This window comes from Pseudophryne corroboree, chromosome 5, assembly GCF_028390025.1.
Source record: "Pseudophryne corroboree isolate aPseCor3 chromosome 5, aPseCor3.hap2, whole genome shotgun sequence".
Taxonomy (NCBI): domain Eukaryota; kingdom Metazoa; phylum Chordata; class Amphibia; order Anura; family Myobatrachidae; genus Pseudophryne; species Pseudophryne corroboree.
Window position 1 is genome coordinate 413,088,463 of NC_086448.1, and position 23,989 is coordinate 413,112,451.

At 45.1% G+C, this 23,989-nt stretch overlaps 1 long non-coding RNA gene across 2 annotated transcripts in view; it reads right to left on the bottom strand.

The window, feature by feature from the left end:
• Positions 1–8,525: 8,525 nt before the first annotated feature.
• The window catches only part of LOC134927801 (uncharacterized), a 32,202-nt gene continuing 16,738 nt past the window's right edge, over positions 8,526–23,989 (bottom strand). Inside the window, exons 1-5 of one of the 2 annotated variants that reach the window (XR_010177736.1) lie at positions 15,041–15,096; positions 12,526–12,594; positions 10,523–10,572; positions 9,135–9,175; positions 8,526–8,698 (exon numbers count right to left, since the gene is read on the bottom strand). This is a non-coding gene — a long non-coding RNA (uncharacterized LOC134927801). Of the gene's footprint in view, positions 8,699–9,134; positions 9,176–10,522; positions 10,573–12,525; positions 12,595–15,040; positions 15,097–23,989 lie in introns of those variants that run through there. The other variant, XR_010177735.1, reaches the window with a different exon arrangement.

A 23,989-nucleotide genomic window follows, 5' to 3' on the forward strand; every position in this document is an offset into this window, starting at 1 on the left:
GCGGCCCTAAAACCCAGCGAGAATACTATATCCAAGAACTCCGACTTTGAAGGAGCCTCCCCTTCCCCTACCCATCTAAACTGAACCACATTACGCCTTTTTATAGGCTGACCCCCACTTACCCCAAGCTGAGGACCAGTACTAGCCCAACCAGAACCCTCCAAAGTTTTGGCATATGAACGAGATCCTGGTCTAACCTGGTAAAGCTAATTATTTATCTTATAACATTCACTATATATTGGTAAGAGACGCAATGGGCGTACGGGGTACCGTGATGGTACGCACTTAGCGTAGCAGACGCTAGGCCGTGGTCGAGATGCACGAGCGGCACGTTCGCTCACGGCTTACGCTGGGTATCGAGCACGCTGTAGGCGGCCCGAGCACCGTAATGCTACGCTACTAGCGTAGCGGACGCTGTGCCCACGAGAGGAACACGAGCGGCGCAGACGCTCACAGGATGACACACAGTAAACCTTGTATGCAACACACTGAAAGGCTAAGCTTATACTGTAAACCTTGGTCTTGTAATGTTAACACAATGTAACGCTGATTAACCTCTATTACATAAAAGCTGATTGAGCGATTGAGACGCTCAGAAACCCTCTATACTAGCTAGAGAAACACAGACACCTTGCTGAGGTTCCAACACCTTTACTAACGAGGTTTAGCTATGTAAAAAGGGGAAAACAGTTAACAGCTTATACACTACAGCACTAACATAAAACACCTAAACAGAATAACTGGACATAAATATACAATAGCGTCTTAATCCTAAACAATAACAGTGAGAGAGAGAGTATGGCAAATACAGACAGAGAATAAGTTGGTCACAGAGAACTTACACACGTGGGGAATGATCGCTAGCGCAGTCCTGGAACCAGCTCTCTAGTTAGTCAATGATGAAAACCTTTGTGGAGAGAAGACTGAGCTGGCCCAGGCTGGCTGTTCTTATATACACAACATACAGTACACTACAAAGGGCCCTACAATCTCATTGTTCATTGGACACAGGAATCTGTCTTCACATTATAATGAAAGGTCATAGGTTGATTCGAACAGGTGGGCTGTGACTATTTCAAACTGCTCAGGTGGGAGGGAATCTCAGGTTTCCCGCCGCATGGATAATGAACTGCAAATACAGTAAATGTTTATAAACTTCTTATAAACATAACTATACGCAGGAGCGATTAATCTCTTTCAAACCAACACCGGAATGTTACTAATAATATACTCTACCGTTGCATACTAAACACCACTGCTCAAAACCTGTCTGACCCTTCGTATCATGTAAAGAGGGATCTCTCTGTCCATGAACCAGTTACACTAAACAAACTTACTGATATTATTAAGGGGACCATAACCTATAAAATACACTATTTAGATTAACTATGTAACGATCAAGTCGCCCGCCAGATGCACACAAACTCTACCGTAAACGGTGGAGGCGCCGTCATGCAACTGCGAATATGCGCACGCACGGGAGAGAATGTGCACGTGCAGCGGGCAAGCGCATGGGGTTAGTACAAGGCATCATAGGTCGCTATATTTTTCGACTTTGACAAACCACAGGAGAGATTACAGGGAGACCCTTGGGTGCTTGAACATTTACCTTCTTACTGACCCCTATACCCGCACTACCAGCCCCACCAGCCATCCTAGTTTGGTTTGCCTGGATCAAGCTTACGGCCGCTAAAGCCCTCACAGGCATATCCATATCTCCGTAAACTGTTTCTACTAGTGTAGTCTCCTCTTATCAACTGCCGGCAGTCCTTGGGCCAATCTTTGCCCAGTTTTTAATATGGCTTCATACTCCGGAATTCCCATTGATGCAGTTAATGATGTCACTCGTGATGTCACACATGATGCATCTTTGGCCCTGCCCCCCTCAGCCACCACAGCGACTAAGCCAGAGCCAGTCACTGCTGGCTTACAGGGAGAGCCAGCCTCAGCATCTACCACGGCCCGCGCCGTCCCCATATCTGCAGCTTCAGAGACAAGTGCATTGGGAGCAAGTCCACAGGAAGCAGTAGCAGCCACCAGAGCTCAGCTACCCGCCGTCACCCCGGCAGCCACCATGCCCCCTGCACTGCCACCACCTAGCACTCTCTCTGGGAGAGACGCCTCCCCCTCATGGAAAGCACAGGATGACGTCATCGCAGGGTTCCCCTCGGTATCCACGGCACTAGACACAATCCCAGAGGTTTCACCTCCATCATGGCCCACGATATCCACCACTTCTTCCGCAGTCTGGCTGCCCACTTCCATGTCTTCCACTGGAACTATGAGCCCAGATGCCGCCACAGAACCCGCCGGGACCGGGCCGCCATCACATCCGCCATCTTGTCCTGGTATGGACTCTAGCAGTGCTTTTTCCTTTTGCAACAGAGCCTGATCCTGCAACATTTTAATCCTCTTTTTAACTGCAGCCAAAGTGTCATTCAGCTCCCAAAGTTCATCTTTCAGGGCAACTCTCTCCCATCTGCTGCTACAGTTACGCCTTCTTTTTTTACAAGTAATACGGGAGTATATACGGTTCTGCTCCATTCTTAATTCCTCTAGACTCATATTCATGTATTTATCTTTAGAGGATGATGAATCCTCCAGGCTGCAATCAGAAACCTTAGCATCTCCACCTGCAGCACTAACCCCCGCCCCACCACAGGCAAGTTCATTCACCTTATCACCTCCCTGAGTTACCTCACCCAGAGAGCCGGCATCCTGTGGTTTGGGGGTCTCCAGTTGGGTATCCTGTTTCATCACCGGGCCCACAATCACTGGAAACGCTGTACTGTCCAAATCCTTCAGCACTGAGGCTTCCACTGCAATCGGTAGGTCAGAATTCCCAGGGCCTCCCTCAGGCCTTGCAGCCTGGGACTCTCCGTCATCCTCCTCCCCAGGAGGATCCATCCTCCCCTGGGAGGCTCCCAGGGGAAACACTGCAGGCTTTTAAGAAGAACCAGGGCCTAGGAGCTATACACTGTGCACCTGTGTCTAATGCCCACATGTATATACCGTTGCACCTGTGTATAATGCCCACATGTATATACTGCTGCACCTGTATTTAATGCCCACATGTATATACTGCTGCACCTGTGTATAATGTCGACATGTGTATATACTGCTGCACCTGTGTATAATGCCCACATGTATATACTGCTGCACCCGTGTATAATGCCCACATGTATATACTGCTGCACCCGTGTATAATGCCCACATGTATATACTGCTGCACCCGTGTATAATGCCCACATGTATATACTGCTGCACCCATGTATAATGCCGACATGTATATACTGCAGCACCTGTGTATATTGACCACATGTATATACTGCTGCACCCTGTGTATAATGACCACATGTATATACTGCTGCACCTGTGTATATTGACCACATGTTTATACTGCAGCACCTGTGTATAATGTCCACATGTATATACTTCTGCACCTGTGTATAACGCCAACATTTATATACTGCTGCACCTGTGTATTATAATAATAATAATAATTAATAATAATTTTATTTATATTGCGCTCTTTCTCCAATAGGGCTCAAGGCGCTTAACAGATACATAGCATAATATAGTACAGAAAATAATGAAGTACAGAACAGCTTTTCATAAAATACAGAAGCATGTAGATACTAAAGGGACTTATGGGAATGTTTGAGTAAACAGGAAAGTCTTGAGTCTACTTTTGAAGGATTCTATAGTTGGGGCCTCTCGCATTGTGCGGGGAAGTGAGTTCCATAGAGTCAGAGCCGCATGACTAAAAGCTCGACCCCCAGATGAATTACGGGAGATTCTAGGTACTGCTAAAAGTCCTTCATCTACAGATCGCAGTAATCGAGTGGGGTAGTATGGGATCAGTAGTTGCCTGCAGGTACCTTGGGCACTGATCATGTAGTGCTTTGAAACTCAGTAAGCCAATCTTGAAGATGATTCGCCATCTTACAGGCAGCCAGTGAAGGGAGTAGAGTACAGGTGTTATGTGGCTAGAACGGGGCTGGTTGGTTAACAGCCTGGCAGCTGTGTTTTGCACCAGCTGTAAGCGGTGCAATTCTTTTGCTGGGAGACCAAGGTAGAGGGCATTACAGTAGTCTAATCGAGATGATACAAATGCATGGATGACTTTTGTCAGATCATCTGAGGGAATTAAGTGCTTGATTCTGGCTATGTTCCTCAGGTGAAAGAATGAGGATTTGATTGTGGCTGATATCTGATGTTTAAGTGTCAAGCCACCATCCAGGACAACGCCAAGATTCCACACATGATCAGTGGTTTGTAATTCTGAATCCCCGAGTGTAAGTCTAATTGGTTGGCTATGCTGCAGTCTTGTCCTTTGATGTTGCGGTCCTATCATAAGGACCTTTGTTTTATCCAGGTTCAGTCGCAGCCAACTATCACTCATCCACTCCTGGAGTTCAGCTAGACAGCCATTTAGGGCTGCTATTAGGTTATCAGTGCCTGGAGCAAAGGACAAGTACAGTTGTGTATCATCTGCATAGCAGTGGTATACTAGCCCATGGCGTCTGATTATTTCACCCAGCGGGAGCATGTATACTGCAAAAAGAATGGGGGATAGTATAGAACCTTGTGGGACACCACATGGCAATGGCACTGGTGGTGATGAGTATAATCCAGACGATACTCTCTGTGACCTGCCTGTGAGAAATTATTTGAACCACCTTAGGACTGTGCCATCCAGTCCACAAAAATGTATCAGTCACTCAATCAGAAGCCCATGGTCCACGGTATCAAATGCTGCAGAGAGATCCAGAAGGATTAATATTGAACAGTCACCTCTATCTCTTGCCATCAGAAGATCATTTAACACACACACCAGGGCTGTTTCAGTGCTATGACTTCTCATGAATCCTGATTGGAATGGATCATAGATATCATGGGTTGTCAGGCGGGTTTCCAGATGATTTGCAACCACTTTCTCAATAACCTTTCCTAGAAAAGGAAAGTTTGATACCGGTCTATAGTTGGTCATGCAGTCGGGATCTAAATTAGGATTTTTAAGAAGAGGTCTAACAATTGCTTCATTTAGGGGTCCAGGAAATATGCCTGTCTGCAAAGAGCATTGAACAATTTTTGCAAAGACAGGACCAGTTATATCCATACAATCTATTAGAAGCCTGGTTGAGGCAGGGTCCTGATCACAGGTGGTGGGACGCATAATCCGAGCAATTTCAGCAATGTTCTTTACATCCACTGGGTTAAAGCTGGTCCTTGTCGTGCAAAAGTCCGGGCTTGGTCTTTTACAAGAACAGAGCGGAGCTCAGGACTAGACAGCAGTTCCTGCCGAAGCTGGTCTCCATGTTTCACTTGAATCAACCTATTGAGATTCCATCCAGTTCTGACACTTCTGCTCCTCCGGAGGCACTGGATGCAGTGCAAGTCTTGAAAGTCTATGTCAAGAGGATGGCTCGGATCAGAAAGACAGATTCCTTGTTCATGCTGTATGAGGCGCGGAAAAAGGGTTGCCCTGCTTCAAAGCAGTCCATTGCTCATTGGATTAGGTTTACTATCCAACAGGCCTATGCGTCAGCAGCCTTACCTGTTCCACAGTCTTTGAAGGCCCACTCTACCAGATCGGTGGGCTCTTCCTGGGTGACTGCCCATAGATTCTCGGCCCTACAGCTATGCCGAGCTGCTACCTGGTCGGGGAAGAACACCTTTGTGAAGTTCTAGAAGTTTGATACCCTGGCCAAAGAGGATACCCAGTTTGGGCAGGCGGTGCTGCAGATGTCTTTGCACATTCCCGTCCATTCTGGAAGCTTTGGGGCATCCCCATCGTACTAATCTGTCCCCAATATCCCTTATGGATGCTAGAGAAAATAGGATTTTAAATACGTATCGGTAAATCCTTTTGTCGTAGTCTATAAGGGATACTGGGTGCCCACCTCTGTGCGGTGACTTTCTGCAGGTTCTCTGTTCTGTGTTTCCTGTTCAGCTGTTGCTGTGCGTTTCTGGCTAGGTTATATGTTGGTGTGCTGGTGTGTAAATCTCACCACACTTCTTCTTGTTGTGTTCCTGCTCTCAAGTATGTCATTCTCTTTCGGTCACTGTTTTACCTATAAATGACCTGTAGGAGAAGGCATAGAGGGGAGGAGCTAGCACACCCTGTTGAAGAATTTTAAAGAGCACTGGCTCCTTTGGACCCGTCTATACCCCGTCGTACTAATCTATCCCCAAAATCCCTTATAGACTACGAGAAAAGGATTCACCGGTAGGTATTTAAAATCCTTTTTTTTTTCTTTTTTTTTTATAAATTAGCAAAAATCTCAAAAAAAACCTTTTCACATTGTCATTATGGGGTATTGTGTGTAGAATTTTGAGGGGAAAAAATGAATTTATTCCATTTTGGAATAAGGCTGTAACTTAACAAAATGTAGAAAAAGTGAAGCTCTGTTAATACTTTCCGGATGCACTGTATATACGTTATCTCATTGAGAAATAGTAATGAAAGACACTACAATGCTTCTAATTTCACATTTCCAATGTTTGCACAAATTCTTCCCCTCTTACAAACACCTGCTCTAAGCTGATGCCTAACCAGTCATTTACACTTTCATCCCAATAAGCGGCTACAGCACACCAAGACAGGGCCGAAACTAGGATTTTTGTCACCCGGGGCAAGGTAGTCATTTGACACCCCCCCCCCCCCCCCCCCCCCGCAAAAAAAAAAAATATATTTCACAATAAATAAATAAAAATAATAAAATAAAATAAATAAAATAAAAAATAAATGAATAAAAATATTATATATATATATATATATATATATATATATATATATATATATATCTCTTTCAGAACTTTTTTACCTGAAAAACTGCCTTTTCTAACATAAATTTCATATCCAGGAAAAAGTGTCCCCATTTTACACAGTACGACAGGCAAGTGTCCCCATTCCCCATTTTACACATTGCGGCAGACAGGTGTCCCCATTTTACACATTGCGGCAGGAAAAAGTGTCCCCATTTTACACATTGCGGCAGGAAAAAGTGTCCCCATTTTACACATTGCGGCAGGCACAGGTCCCCATTTTACACATTGCGGCAGGCACAGGTCCCCATTTTACACAGTACGCTGGCAAGTGTCCCCATTTTACACATAGCGGCAGGCACAGGTCCCCATTTTACACAGTACGCTGGCAAGTGTCCCCATTTTACACATTGCGGCAGGCACAGGTCCCCATTTTACACAGTACGCTGGCAAGTGTCCCCATTTCACACATAGCGGCAGGCACAGGTCCCCATTTTACACAGTACGCTGGCAAGTGTCCCCATTTTACACATAGCGGCAGGCACAGGTCCCCATTTTACACAGTACGCTGGCAAGTGTCCCCATTTTACACATTGCGGCAGGCACAGGTCCCCATTTTACACAGTACGCTGGCAAGTGTCCCCATTTTACACATAGCGGCAGGCACAGGTCCCCATTTTACACAGTACGCTGGCAAGTGTCCCCATTTTACACATTGCGGCAGGCACAGGTCCCCATTTTACACATTGCGGCAGGCACAGGTCCCCATTTTACACAGTACGCTGGCAAGTGTCCCCATTTTACACATAGCGGCAGGCACAGGTCCCCATTTTACACAGTACGCTGGCAAGTGTCCCCATTTTACACATAGCGGCAGGCACAGGTCCCCATTTTACACAGTACGCTGGCAAGTGTCCCCATTTTACACATTGCGGCAGGCACAGGTCCCCATTTTACACATTGCGGCAGGTGGTGGAGGGAGAGAGAGAGAGAGGAAGGGAGAGGGGCTGACTTACATTTGAAGCGGTTCTCGCCGCTCTTTAGCCGCCTCTCCCTCCTCGTCTGCGCGGCTCCGGGCTCCCCCTTCTCCCTCCTCCGGCGGGGTTTCGTGGAATGACGCATTTGCGCCGTGACGTCACGACGCAATCGCGTCATTCCGCGAAACCCCGCCCCCCGAGCTGGGCACTCGGGAGAAGGGGGTTTAAAAGTAAGTGCCGCGGCGGGTGTTAGGGGGTCTCGGCGCCCCCTCCAATCTGGCGCCCAGGTCGCCTGCCCCCCTAGCCCCCCCCTAGTTTCGGCCCTGACCAAGATAACATTATATACCTGAAGTCTGTATGTACTCTCTGAATGTGCAAAATACATTTCAACAAAAGACTTACAGTACTCATTAATTTAAAGAGCAGTTGTTTTTTTTATTTTTTTTAATGCTCTGGGTTGGAAGGGGGGGGTAGGTAGTAAATCCCCCCCCCATGGGTGTGACCTGTATGTGCTGGTGTGGGTAGAACTGCTGCCTTAGATGTTATTATCCATGCGAGTCAGTGGGGGGGGTATAAGGTGAATTTGGTGTCTGAGGTCCATGGTGAGGTCAGCAGTGATCACGCGGTAATCCTCTGTTGAGTTACTAGGAGATGGAATATGTGGGGCAGACTGGAGGAAGTGTAGGTACTTACCCTGGGTGTAGCTGTGGGGAGTTACCTGTTTTTCTAGGTTGCTCCCCACAGCTACACCTAGGGTAAGTACCTACACTTCCTCCAGTCTGCCGGCCTCTCCTAGAGGATTGCCGCGTGATCACAGCTGACCTCACCATGGACCTCAGTATAACTGCACCCCCCCACTGACAAGGATTAGGCAGCAGTTGATGTTGTCACCCACACCAGCGCGGCCACACCCACACTAATCTCCCTGGCGGTGGTGTTTCATCTTGTTCCTGTAAAGAGAAGAGAAACCTTGTAAGTGACAAAGGTACAGGGATTCATGTACACAATGCAGACAGCCATAGATATGAACATTATGAGGGAAAGAGAATGGGAAAACGCTGTGGTTACCATAGCTGAGAAAAGGCGGGAGGGAGTATGTATGAGGATGAGGTTGGAGATATAGGGAGCTGAGCAGTGCAGTTGGAGGGGGCCTTGTATGTGAGGGTGAGAGATGGATGAGTATTCTGTAAGTGAAGGAGAGCCAGCGTTAGGCAGGGGAGGCAGATGTGGATCGGCGAGACAAGTCTTGCTGCAGCGTTAAGTATGGATTGAAGGGAAGCAAAATATGAGTGAGGGAGGCCTGTAAGGAGATGGTTGCAGTAGTTGAGATGGGAAAGGATGAGTGAGTGGACAATAGTTTTATTGGCAGCTTTGAAAGTCACTTACTTATTTGATTGTCTTTTCTGTCTTGGGGGGTTACGAGATCTCTGTGGTACAGGGAAGAAAATACAATACAATTTAGGAGGATTATAGAGAGTAATCACCAATACAAGCTAGTTACTACTACCCCTTTTCTACCTCTTAAGCACGGGTCGCAGCCGGGAGCCTGACACGGGTGCTACTCGGCTGCAACCCGTGCTCAGCCCCCTTTCCCACTGCGCTTGCCAAGCCGGCATATTGCCGGGTTGGTGCCGCTGCTGGCGACGTGGCAGGGTGCAGTGCTGGGAGATCACATGATCTCCCAGCGCTGCCCTTCCATAGACTATGAACGGGAGCCGTGTCGCATCGACACGGCTTCCGTTTACACTGCACAGCTTACCGAGTTGAATTCGTGTTCAACCCGGTAAGCTACCCGGGTAAGATTCCCAGATCACTTGATCCGGGTGGACCCTTTTCCACTAGCAAAAAACATGGGTAAATGCGCGCCCCCGTGCATTTACCTGTGTTTTTTGCGCTAGTGGAAAAGGGGTACAAATGTTACAGGTTTATTCAATATCGTTCAGAAGATAACAAGATGGCCATAAAGGTTGCAGATAGCCATAAGCAGACTAGGGTAAGCAGAGGTGGGGGGTGTCAGTGGTGGCTGATGTAACGGGAATCCAAACACTATTGTCATTATATACACTAGTATATTAGACACAGTGGCTGCTAAAGATGGGTACACACCTACGCAACCCTCGGCTGATAAAGTAAAACGCTCCCAATCAGGCAAGCTCTGTGTGTACTCAGCTGTGACCCCTATGACCTCCTGTGAGGCGGCAGTTGGGGGGTCGTAGCTCCTCTTTGGGGTTTGGGAGGTCGCATGTGCAGCACATAAGATGTGACCTCCTGGTCCTAGCTGTTGCAGGAGCGCTATAAGCCATTTATTGTCTAACACTCCTACATCCATACAGAGTACACACCTATACAATCAACGGCTGTTCACCTGATATCGGGAGAACAGTGCGACGATTGTATAGGTGTGTACTCAGCTTTAATCCCATCTGCAGATTACCTCAGTCCCACGTAGAGAATTTTGACAGACAATTAGAACCACTTGGCCCATCTAGCCTGCCCTAAATACATGTATATGCACACACTAGGGTTAATATTGATGGGAGCCAATTTACCAGATTGTGGGAGGAAACTGGAGTACCCGGAGGAAACTCACACAAGCACGGGAAGAATATACAAACTCAGGGCCATGGTGGGTACTGACCCACGACTTCAGTGCTGTGAGGCAGTAATGCTAACCACAGCGCCATACGTACTGCCCAACTGCTGTATGCCAGAGCCATATGGCTCAGTCTCCCTCACATTCCCTAGACTGACATATATATGTTTTATTCACTCACCCTTATTGTCTCTAACACATCCACAAAGGACAAGATATTTCTTTCAATGGCTGTAAAGAAAATGTAAAACAACAGTCAGTGTCTTGGATTCTGCAGCTGCTCATTGATGGGCAATGTGACTTGTACAATGTTTCTAATAGCCGCTGAATTCAACTTAAAATGGGTGGGCACAATTTTTTTTGCTAACGAATTAGATGCGCACATTTACCCACGTTTACTCTTCATAGGATTTAAGGTGCCCTTCTCTTCATAGCCCCTGAGCAAGTTTGTAAAGTTTGGGAAATCCCTATTTTAAGATAAAAATATCAGGTCTTGGTTCAGGACCCCTGGGGCACTCCCAGTCATGAATGATTAGGCACTTAGAAGTTTTAATTAGCTTAATTTGGCCAATTATGTTGTCATTTTTGGGAAGATATTCTGCAAGAATAATGGGATAACTGATGCTGGACATGTATATGGGTGTTGTATTGAAAGGACCAGTGTTTTTAGGCTAGCAGGTGGGAGTTACAGGGGTTTTCAACACATTTTAGAAATTGGCAAAAATGATACAAAAAATCTATGTACCATGGAATTATGAGTTAAGTGTGAGCTCCACAGACGAGCTAAGTGACATTTCCCTGCAATATGTGCATTAATTCATTGCGCGGTAAACAAAATATTACAGCCTGCTAATTGAATCTGCCCCTTAGTGGGAAACAGTGTTTAGCATATAACAGCTATGTGGAGTTCTCTGTAACTGTAATATAAGTGCTGGCATCAGTATAAGACCTACAATGCCTGAGCGCAAGTGCCTTATACAAGGCTATGACTGACCCATCTTCCTATGCAGATACTCTCCCACTGCTACACTGATCATGGCTGTACAACTTATGGCCGATCTCCCAATGCAGATACTCTCCCACTGCTACTCTGATAATGGCTGCACAACTTATGGCCGGTGTAGGGCTCCATGGCTGTAACTGACCGATCTCCCAATGCAGATACTCTCCCACTGCTACACTGATCATGGCTGCACAACTTATGACCGATCTCCCAATGCAGATACTCTCCCACTGCTACACTGATCATGGCTGCACAACTTATGGCCGGTGTGGGGCTCCATGGCTGTAACTGACCGATCTCCCAATGCAGATACTCTCCCACTGCTACACTGATCATGGCTGCACAACTTATGACCGATCTCCCAATGCAGATACTCTCCCACTGCTACACTGATCATGGCTGCACAACTTATGGCCGGTGTGGGGCTCCATGGCTGTAACTGACCGATCTCCCAATGCAGATACTCTCCCACTGCTACACTGATCATGGCTGTACAACTTATGCCGATCTCCCAATGCAGATACTCTCCCACTGCTGCACTGATCATGGCTGCACAACTTATGGCCGGTGTGGGGCTCCATGGCTGTAACTGACCGATCTCCCAATGCAGATACTCTCCCACTGCTACACTGATCATGGCTGTACAACTTATGGCCGATCTCCCAATGCAGATACTCTCCCACTGCTGCACTGATCATGGCTGCACAACTTATGGCCGGTGTGGGGCTCCATGGCTGAACACATTACTTATTACTCCCAAGTGCATGATTAGGAATTGACATGACTATGTGAAGTGATTAGTGTTACATGTACCTGCAGCTGCCGGGTGCATACAAGCGTAGTTTAATACACATCAGTCCCAAGACGGGGCATTTGATTAAGTGCAGAGCTTTTGGGAGCAACCACCATACACTATGAGACAGGGGTGTCACTAGATATGTGTAGGCCCCATAGCAACTGTTTATAAGATCTCTTATATACCACCAAATGATGCATAATCTATACAGCACAGGAACTATAACAGGGAAGATAGGTCACCTCAGGTGTGAGCTGCACCCCCATAGCCTATGGTAGTTCTGCCCTTGTATTCAGTATCCTGACTGCATAATTCCCCAAAGGTGTATTAATTGTAATCAACAAGAGAATTCCCATCATTTCACAGCTTTATCTACTTTACTTACTGGTCAGTCCTTCATCCGCGCGCATCGCGCATCCCAAAACAAAATCGATGATCGATGACATTCTTAGAGCTGTTGAGTGCAAATATAAAAAAATGAGTAATCTGTATAATATATATGCATACTAATAAATCTGATGGAGAAATGTAACACAGTAACAAGGACAGGCGATGTGCGATTATTATCTAGGTGGTAATTTGAGAACCTGTATGGAATTGTCTAATGTGCTTACTTTGTATTATGGGCCTGATTCTGAGGTGACAGACAAGCTAGGTACACACTATACAATTATTGGGCCGATTTACCAATAATCAGGATCTCAGGCAAATATTTTTTATAGTGTGTATGAAAGAGCGTTTCAGCATTTTGCTGATAATTCCGGAAAACCTCTCCCACGTACACATGAGCGATTGATTTTGCAATCTGTTGCCCCAAACCAAAAATCTTGGCCACAATCTCCTGATATCGAGCAGTATGTGTGTAATCTCAATAATCTGCCGATATTTCCTATGTTTTCCTGTCACTATGTCATCCTCCTTGCGGGCGGACAGAGGCAAAACTCTGGGAGGCAACGGAGTCATCTGCCGCCGGGCTCCTGCTCTGAAAGGGGGCACCTCTCCTCCCATTCTGTGACACCATTGAATTAAGTTAATTGACAGCTGCCACTGTCTTTTTAGTGGCCGACTTCCTCACTGGTCTCTGCACCTTACAAATCACACCCTCTTTTTTATACTGAGTATACACATTTTACAGGTATCACACCCAGGATTAGAAACCACAACCTATTACACTGGAAGCAAACACCCTACTGATGAAGCTGTTTGCTCCTGTATAGGAAATATGAGAATTTTAGCTATATGAAGATACTTCTCTGACAATTACACGTAACTTCATATAGTTAGAATTCTCATGCTTCCTCTACAGGAGCAAATAACTCCATCAGTAAAGTGTCTGCTGTCAGTGTAACAGGTCCTGGGTTCTAATCCTGGGTATGACTGCTAAGAAATGTGTGATTTAAAATAAAAGACAATTATTAAATGTATAAATACAGCATATACATTTTTTTCAGAACACTCCACACACACACACACACACACACACACACACACACACACACACACACACACACACACACTTATCTTAGTATAGGAAATAGGGGGGCACTAATATTTATCTTGCCTCCGGGCGACTGTGACGAACTTACGCCACTGCGGGTGGACATATGCAAATGCAGTGTGATATGGTAACTTTAAAAAGAAATATGTTAGTGTGTAGCTCAGATATTAGTGCCTACAATGTCCCCAAAAATTGGTCGATTGATGGGCCAACATAAAAAAATCTGTCAGTGAGTACCCAGCTTTAAGCAAAGATCCAGTAACCGCACGTGGACAGACTATGCTGCCATGTAAGTGGGCAAGTACACTAGATTTTTTTTGCCTGCAGGGTAAATACTGGCTGCTTTTGCATGTAGCCCACAAATGCTGGACAGCTTTATTACACTGTAATTTAGATTTGAGTTTGAACACGCCTCTCTCACATCTAACGCTTATTTTACTTCTGCCTACACTCCTGCAGTGCAGCATCGTATGTCAGCCTGTAGCAGACTTTGTTGCTGCTACAGTATTATTCTGATAATTATTATACTGTTATTCATTTCTGCATAGATGTACTATAAATATAAAGCCAAGGAAATGTCACTGACAAGATAGGTCTGGCCTCTTAACTGCTCAGAGAGGCAGCCCGAGAGCAGTTGTAAGCAGGATGAATTACGACATCACAATGCAATGATGAATTATGACATCACAGTGGTCAGGCCATGGCATGTAAAGGATATAAATGTGTTTCTATGACATCGCTCTCTAATACGTTTCTCCATGATTTGTGCGTTAAATGACACTGGTTCAAAAAAGAAACTATAATACAAGGGTAAAGCCGCCTTAATAGTGACCAAAAGACCGCTGAAGAGCCGCTATTACACCCGCGTTACCGAAATGTTATACTTTGTGACAGTTTTTATTTTAATTTTACATATAAACCAAACCTTGGGGTATATTTGCTAAAGATCGATTTTGTTTGGTTTTGTTTGATTTTAGATCGATGGTAAAACGATTTTAATTGATGTTGGGCTTACAGGGTTAAAATACATTTACTAACATTTAAAAATGTATATAAAATATTGTCTGCTAGCAAATGTGTGTTTTAACCCTGGAAGCCCAACATCGATTAAAATATATTTAACATTGATCTAAAATCGAACAAAACCAAACAAAATCGACTTTTATTAAATATACCCCCTTGTGACATTTCTGTAGAACATCGGGGGACACTTAAGATTTGGGGTGATGTTTAATAAACTCTTATCTGACACCTGCCCCACCTGCAGTGCAGCATCACATGTCAGATACTTTGTTGATGCTATTTATTATTGAATACAGGTTTTTATACTGATAATTATTATACTGCTATTAGTTTCTGCATAGTTGTATTATAAATCTAAAGCCAAGGAAATCTCACTTACCAAGTAAGATGTTGTCGCTCGACAGATCAGGGAGGCAATGACCTGTTGTAGCATGGGAGCAGTAGTAAGTACTGTATGATATATTATGACATCACAATACACTAGTCACAGTGGCCAGGCCATGGCATGTAAAGGGTGTAACTGTGCTTCCATCACATCGCTCTCTAATATGTTTCTCCATGATTTGTGCATTAAATGATATTGGTTCAAAAAATAAACTACAATATGAGGGTAACACCTCCCTAATAGTGACCAAGAGCCCGCTGAAGAGCCGCTATTACACCCGCGTTACCGAAATGTTATAATTTGTGACGTTTTATTTTATTTTACATATAAACCAAACCTCCTGACATTTCTATAGGACAACGGAGGACACTTAAGATTTGGGGGGATGTTTAATAGACATAATTATCTCATAAATGCTGGAAAATGTGATATTTATATTTCCTAGAGATGGAGATAAGTTTGTTTAACACAAACAGATAAATATCTCTTCTCAGTGTTGGCTGCAGCACAATCAAAAATTCACATAGGGGGGGAACACCAACTGCCAGTGAGCCCGGACAACGATGTGTGGCAGCAGTTCAGGTGGCAGTTGGGGCGGATCTTCTATTTGAATTTTGGACGGTGCTGCAGCCGCCACTGAGAAGAGATATTTGCACTCTGTTCAAGAAGTTTCATGATAAAAGTGCGGAAACGAGTGTTTGCTATGCAGCAAAAGGGTTAACAGAGAACATAATGCAGTGATCTCATCCATTCATTCACATCTCGCTGAATATCGCACAGTAGGGGTCTTTCTATTGATCTCTATTGTGGTTTAATGTTTTACGCTATTCAGCCAAAAATTTCATGTGATTTTATGTCATTTCAGAATGACGCTATGTAAAGAAACTCCATAAATCTGATCAAAAATGCAGGGACAGAGGGAATTTTCCCATCAGTCCCTGCAGCATCTTGTAAGACCAGCTCCAGCCTGCCAAAAGCTTCAGATGTAGCCACCTTTATCTTGAGCGGCTGAGGCGTTTGTCCCGATCGAGCATACGCAGCGTACTGGGGCGTAGGGAGGTGCGCCTAGTCACAGAGAGGCTATCTAATCGCACGGAGACAGACGTTTGGCATTACCTTTACGTGTATTACCTGCAATCATCCACCAGATGTCGCTTTTTACAATCACCACTGCGCATGCGTGTGGGCTCCCGTAAAATATAATACTGAAATACTGTATACTGTATAGTAAGGACTACTTTACTAGTGCGTCTCGTTACGCTGAATCCCGCAGACAAAGCAACATAAAACCAGTAGTGTACACTGACGCAAATGGACGTGTTAGAGGTTCATTATTGCCTAATGATATTATAAATATTGTACAGTATGTTAGCATCCTAATCCCATAGCAATTATGGCTTAATCAAAACTAATGGATTTGTTCATCTGTCTGCGGCAAAGTGGTGAAGTGTTCCGCTTCCTATACTCAGAGTCTCGTGTTCGATTCCTAAAGTACTGTACAGTACGAATGCATGTTAGTTTTTTCCAGACACTTTATAATTTTTTTTATTCACATAAACCAGGGCAAAACTGCAGGAGCAGATGTACTGTTAAGGTTCTTTGCACCATACGGTACACATACAATTCTGTAGCAGGGCAGACTCAATCGAAATGGCTACTGCCTGTGACTCCTTGCCCCATGGAGGCCCTCAGCTATGGAGCGAGTGATGACATAGATTTTGCAGACAACAGGGCAGTGCTGAAGGTGCGTCACAATCCCCTCGCTAAAATACATAGGGGCGATGGGAATAAGCGAGGTATATGCACATTACAGTACACCGGACTTGATCGCACTATGGAGCAATGCTGAAGGAGCGTCACAAACCCCTCGCTAAAATACATAGGGGCGATAGGAATAAGCGAGGTCTATGCACATTACGGTACACCGGACTTGATCGCATAGCACACTGTCAAAATGGCCACCGCCCCTGAACCCCCACCACGTGGCAGGCAGCGCTCGGAGATGGAGTGAGAGATAACAGTAGTCTTGGAGGCTACGGGGCAATGCTGAAGGACCGTCACAATCCCCTCGCTAAAATACACGGGCGATAGGGATAAGCGAGGTCTATCATTACGGTACACCGGACTCGATCGCATAGCACACTGTCAAAATGGCCGTCGGCCCTAAACCCCCACCACGTGGCAGGCAGCGCTCGGAGATGGAGTGAGAGATACAGTAGCAGTAGTTTTGAAGGCTACGGGGCAATGCTGAAGGAGCGTCACAATCCCCTCGCTAAAATAACAGTACACAGAGGCAATGAGGTCCCGAAGAATGATCAAATAATAAATACTGTATAATGTACCGTATACAGACCCAAAACAAGGACCCCACACAGTGCATGTTTTGCAGGTAAACCAGCAAGTGCACAGGTGAAACTTGTGTGCATCCTTCCATTGGATGTATTAGAGAGAAAAAAAAATATTAAAGTGAATGTCACGGGAACACATAAAAAAAAAAGGTTGGCACTTCCTTCCCATTGGTGTTGGTTTATGCCGTAGGGGACTCGGACGCTCATATAATTGCATTTCAAAGGCACTGTATTTTCCATCGTCTTCCCCTACCCCCATCGCCCTTCCCCTCTGGGAGCCTGCACAGATCATGCAGTGGACAGGGAGGGAATTCAGGTCCTGTGCAATACACAAACGCCGAAGATCTACAGTACTGGTTTACTCACTCAGAATACACTCATTCCTACTTATTACCGCTGTTTAGTGGCATTTAGCGTAAAGAATCGCTCCTGCAGATCTACTCTGATTTATGTGAAACTTGTGTGCATCCTTCCATTGGATGTATTAGAGAGAAAAAAAAAATATTAAAGTGAATGTCACGGGAACACATAAAAAAAAAAAGGTTGGCACTTCCTTCCCATTGGTGTTGGTTTATGCCGTAGGGGACTCGGACGCTCATATAATTGCATTTCAAAGGCACGGTATTTTCCATCGTCTTCCCCTACCCCCATCGCCCTTCCCCCCTGGGAGCCTGCACAGATCATGCAGTGGACAGGGAGGGAATTCAGGTCCTGTGCAATACACAAACGCCGAAAATGTACAGTACTGTTTTGCTCAATTAGTTGCGTCAGAATACACTCATTTCTACTCATTGCCGCTGTGTAGTTGCATTTAGCGTAAAGAATCGCTCCTGCAGATGTACTCTGATTTATATGTAACTTGTGTGCACCCTTCCATTGACTGTCTTACAATGAAAATAAAGTAATACAGTATATTATTACAATAAATAAAATAAAAAGAAGGCACATCAGGTCTCGAACCCTGGACCCCCAGTGTGGAAGGTGGGAGCCTTCATCGCTAGCCCACGACGCCTCATGAGCGATTCCCAAATTCGTGTGTGAAAGTACAGCAAACAGCGCACGGCCCCCTCCCCATTGGTGTTGGTTTATGCCTTAGGGGACTCGGACGATCGCATTTGTAAAGCACGGTATTTTCCACCGCCTCCCGCTAGCCCACCATTCCCATTATGCCTTAGGGAACTCAGATGCTCATTTACTGTACATGTATTTTAAAAGCACGGTGTTTATACATTGTACTGTACATTCTTCCTTTTACACAATTAGTTGCGTCTCCATACTGTAGGTCACCATCTTTTTCCACCGCCTCCCGTTACGCCTACAGTATTAACATTACAGTCATCACTGACCAATTGCCAGAGCTGTAGATCAATCCGCCGCTATACTGTACGATCGAAAGTACTGGATTAGTGGAGCATTAGCCACCCAGTGGTGGAGATGTGTAATGCATGCTGAGTATCTAGAATCGCCTCAACGCGCCTGCCTGTGATTAAACTCAGCTATCACCTTAGCGTGACTAAACGTCCGTCTTGGCGGAGAATCGGTCAAGATAAAGGTGGCTACATCTGTAAGTTAATTAAAATGTGTATTTAGGCTTTATATATATATATATATATATATATATATATATGTATATATAAATATGCAACGAGGATGATGTGTCCCATCTGCCCCGAATGGTGTATAGTATATATGCAAAGTGTGGTTTGCACTATAGACTGTATTAAAATAATGATGCAAACATGCTGTTGTAGTCAATGTTTTACGGACTTTAATCACTTTAATGAAAACCTGTCTTGATAAAAGGGATCAAAGTCCCTAAAATGTTGATTACAACAGCTTGTTTGCATCATCGTTTTCATCCTGTCTGGAGTGCCAACCACACACTTTGCCTATATACAGTCACTCTGAACCTGGCTGCTGTATGTGTCTCTCCCTTGGTGACTGCAGGTCCATTATACAGATCCTGTGTAAAAACGGAATACAGAATCTGCAATCAGGTTCAGTACATAGCTGAATACTCATAGAGACATCTTTGCTTATGTTTGGTCTTATTGCCTTATGATAATTTCTGAAGGATTATCCCTTTCAACTGCTTCAACAGAATATTAGCTCCATATATGGATTATGAATATCTATGAAGGTTTTTTTCCTTCTCCCCTGTTATACCATACAGTATATGAACCCCTGATGAAGTCGTTTTGATGAAACTCGTTGGGTTAAATCAGGAACGGTCTCTTGCCCAGTTTGCAACTATTCCCTATAGAGCGCACACCTATATAGGTGAGGGTGTTTCCTCAAAGGTTTCAAAGGCTTAAACTGATAAAAAATGCATTGACTGTTTCGGGATGTAATTTTTAAAAAAATGTTCATATGAATTTATCTATTTCTATTGTACATTTTTAATAAAATTGAATTGGTATCATATCTAATTGGGCCAATTTGGCCCTTCTTTGCCTCGGGTGTGTTTTCCGGTGTGAGGGTGTACTTGCAGGTGACACCGAGTATGTATGTGTATGTATATATATATATTAGTGCTGGGCAACGATTACAATTTTTTATCGCAATTAATCGCAGGATTTCATGCGATTAATAGCGATTAATCGTATTGTTAGCCGACTAAAGTCAATAATGAATTCAAAAGTGGTGTATTGCGCACTTTTAGTACTTCTATATAAACAACAGTGCAATAACATTAAACAACACTGCAAAAACATTTGGTTTGCAGTTTTCCCTTAACACAGTAGCATTTAAAAAACATTAAAAATTAAAATTAAAAATGAAATATGTTTTCTGAGAATCTAAATCTGTTTTCTTTCCCAGATTTTTGTTCCCACCAGATTGGACAGATATATTTTAGGTGTGTAACCTATTTACTGCTCTGCACCAAGCCAGTTGCTAAGACACACAAGGTTATTTACATTTTCAGATGATAAAGAAACTCTCTTCTTCTGTACAATATGACCAGCAAGAGAAAACAACCTTTCACAGGGTACTGATGTTGCAGGTGTGGCCAAGTACTTCTGTGCAATGGAGGCCAGCCTGCTGTGTGAGCCTGCATGTTTGGACCACCACTCTAATGGACAGGACTCTGTACTGATGGTGGGCTCCGCTCTGAATCGACGCACACTGTTCTCAACTGAATCTTCCTCCTGTTCAGAATCAGACTCTGATGAAGCAGCCAATAGGGCTAACTTTTTATTTGGTGGCTCTGATGTTGTTGCTTCCACAGGTTTCTCTGCAACAAACCTCTGTTCCTTTAGTAAGTTGGTGACTAAGGCCCACACCTCACCCCTCTCAGCTCTGGGTATACACTTGAGGTCCTTGAATCTAGGGTCCAATGCGGTAGCAATCTTCAGATATGCAATGTTGGCATTTTCTTTGCGTGTCTCCAGGTCTGTTCTGTATGTAGACTTAAATTTGACCACGTAGGCAGGGTCATCATCTGAACTCTCCATGACCCGAGAGAGATGGCAAAAAGCAGGCAGAACCACAGAGCATGAAACATACTTTTCTCCTCCCAGAAGTTCAGTCACATACCTGCAACAGCAAAAAAAATCAAACCCATTTCTTTGGGTACGGGAGAATGCTGGTGGTCAGAAGACCGACAGCGGCATCCTGGAATCCAGATACCCAAAAGTCCCCTAACCCTCCCTGCTCCCTACTAACCCTAACCCTCCCTGCTTCCTACCCACCACCAGTAAGTACCTAAACCTACCCAACTACATCCCATTCATGCTATATTTTTTACAGACAGGACAGTGGAAAAATGAAATATATGAAGTACAGATGTATCCTCATACACCGTTATTCATAGCGCGCTATTTAGGGTCCTGAATCGCGAGTTGTAATAACGTTATGGCGTGCGTTGTGTCCCACACCATGTAATACACATTTTCACCGCTAGGTGGCGAATGCTCCATGTTAAGCACGGTGCCGCGCGTTCACTAAGAGTAGAACACATCATAACACATCATATATTTACCTGGAGTGTCTACTCATATTGTGGTCAGCAGTGGTATAACGGTTACAGTGTCCGCCTGCAATGTGTGCATCCCGTGTTCGAATCCTGTCGACACCAGAGATTTTTTTTTTTTTTGGTGAATTTATTTTTATATTTTTTTTTTAAAGAAATACACTTGTTTGGTCTGTTTATTATTTCCAGCTGAGCTCGTTGTAACAAAGCACTAACCCCAACCACGGTGCACCCGTTGACTATCATAAACAGCATGTACATTTCGGACATCATTTCCGGTTCATTTGCTTCAAATAGCCCTAAATATGTAATGCACAATGCCACTGGATCTCTATGTCATTAATGTCATTTTTAATGGAATGGGAAAAGTCAGAAAAAAAATGCGTGGGGTCCCCCCTCCTAAGCATAACCAGCCTTGGGCTCTTCGAGCCGGTCCTGGTTCTAAAAATCCGGGGGGAAAACGGACAGGGGATCCCCCGTATTTTTAAAACCAGCACCGGGCTCTGCGCCTGGTGCTGGTGCAAAAAATACGGGGGACAAAAAGAGTAGGGGTCCCCCGTATTTTTTACACTCGGGCTCCACTAGCTGGACAGATAATGCCACAGCCGGGGGTCACTTTTATACAGTGCCCTGCGGCCGTGGCATTAAATATCCAACTAGTCACCCCTGGCCGGGGTACCCTGGGGGAGTGGGGACCCCTTCAATCAAGGGGTCCCCCCCAGCCACCCAAGGGCCAGGGGTGAAGCCCGAGGCTGTCCCCCCCATCCAAGGGCTGCGGATGGGGGGCTGATAGCCTTGAGAAATGTGAAAGAATATTGTTTTTTCCAGTAGTACTACAAGTCCCAGCAAGCCTCCCCCGCAAGCTGGTACTTGGAGAACCACAAGTACCAGCATGCGGGAGAAAAACGGGCCCGCTGGTACTTGTAGTTCTACTGGAAAAAAAATACCCAAATAAAAACAGGAGACACACACCGTGACAGTAAAAGTTTATTTCACACATGTCGACACACACATACTTACCTATGTTGACACGCCGACTGGCACGTCTCGTCTCCGACGATCCGGGGTACCTGTGAAAAAAATTATACTCACTTGATCCAGTGTCCGGGAGATAATCCACGTACTTGGCAAAAAAATTAAACGAACACCCGGACCAGCGGACTGAAAGGGGTCCCATGTTTACACATGGGACCCCTTTCCCCGAATGCCGGGACCCCTCGTGACTGCTGTCACAGAGGGTCTCTTCAGCCAATCAGGAAGTGCCACGTCGTAGCACTCACCTGATTGGCTGTATGCGCGTCTGAGGTCAGACAGCGCATCGCACAGCTCCCTCCATTACTTTCAATGGTGGGAACTTTACAGTCAGCGGTGGGGTTACCCGTGGTCAGCCGCTGAATTTGGAAAGTCCGTTTTTTTTGCGAAAAGTACTGAATTGCATTGACGAATTATTTTTTTTTGGCAAAAAAGTCCAGTTTTTCGACTTTTTCGCCAATTCGACCGCAATTGCATATGGCCCTATGTCATTAATGTGACATCTTGGAAGGCTCCATTATGGTTTGTACACAGACACCGGACAAAATCCGTTAATAGTACAACACATCAAAACACATCATATATTTACCTGGAGTACCAACTCATAACATGGTCAGCACTGGCACTGGCACTGGCAACGCTTGCAATGCGTGCATCCTGTGTTCGAATCCTGTTGAGACCAGAATTTTTTTTTTTCTGGTGAATTTATTTTTATATATTTTTTTTTAAAGAAATACACTTGTTTGGTCTGTTTTTTCTTCCCCGCTGGGCTCCATTATGTTTTATACACAGACACCGGATAAAATCCGTTATGGGTACAACACATTGCAGGCGGTGGGGAAGCAAATTCAGTTTGCACGCATTGTGGGCTACAGATTCAATCCATGGTTTGTGGACTGCATCCGGCGTCTTACTGTACATCAGGCAAAAATGGCAGGGAGACGCTACGTTAGAGGGGAGCTTCTGATCCTGCTTAGGTGGCGGGACCGGCCATTTACTACGAACTCGGAGAAGCGGCGGGCTTACAATAAAGCCCGCCTTGAGATCCGAGCAAAATATGGCCAGTCCTGCAGCCTCAGGTCACTCCAGAGGAAGTGGAGTGATCTGGTCACCAGGGAGCCCAGGAAACTGGAATTACTGCGGCTGTCCCTGAGGAGTAAGTACAGTCCAGTACTGCACATTATTACGACTGTATTTAAGTCATGTACATTTCTCTAATGTCCTAGAGGATGCTGGGGTCCATTTAGTACCATGGGGTATAGACAGGTCTGTAGGAGCCATCGGCACTAAATGACTTTAAACGTGTGGGCTGGCCCCTCCCTCTATGCCCCTCCTCCAAACGTCAGTTTAGAAATTGTGCCCGGAGGAATCCGTTTGGATGGGCAACCATGTTAAGGTCGACAGTCATTAGGTCATTAGGTCAACCACTATTGGTCGACAGTGACATGGTCGACATGGACTCATGGTTGACACATGAAAATGGTCGACATGACAGGTCAGCATATGAAAGGTCTCCAGTGATGAATACTCACCACTCTTCTGACTTCTGGCTCTGTTAGGGGGTGGCGGCAGTGCTGCGGGAGTGAGCAC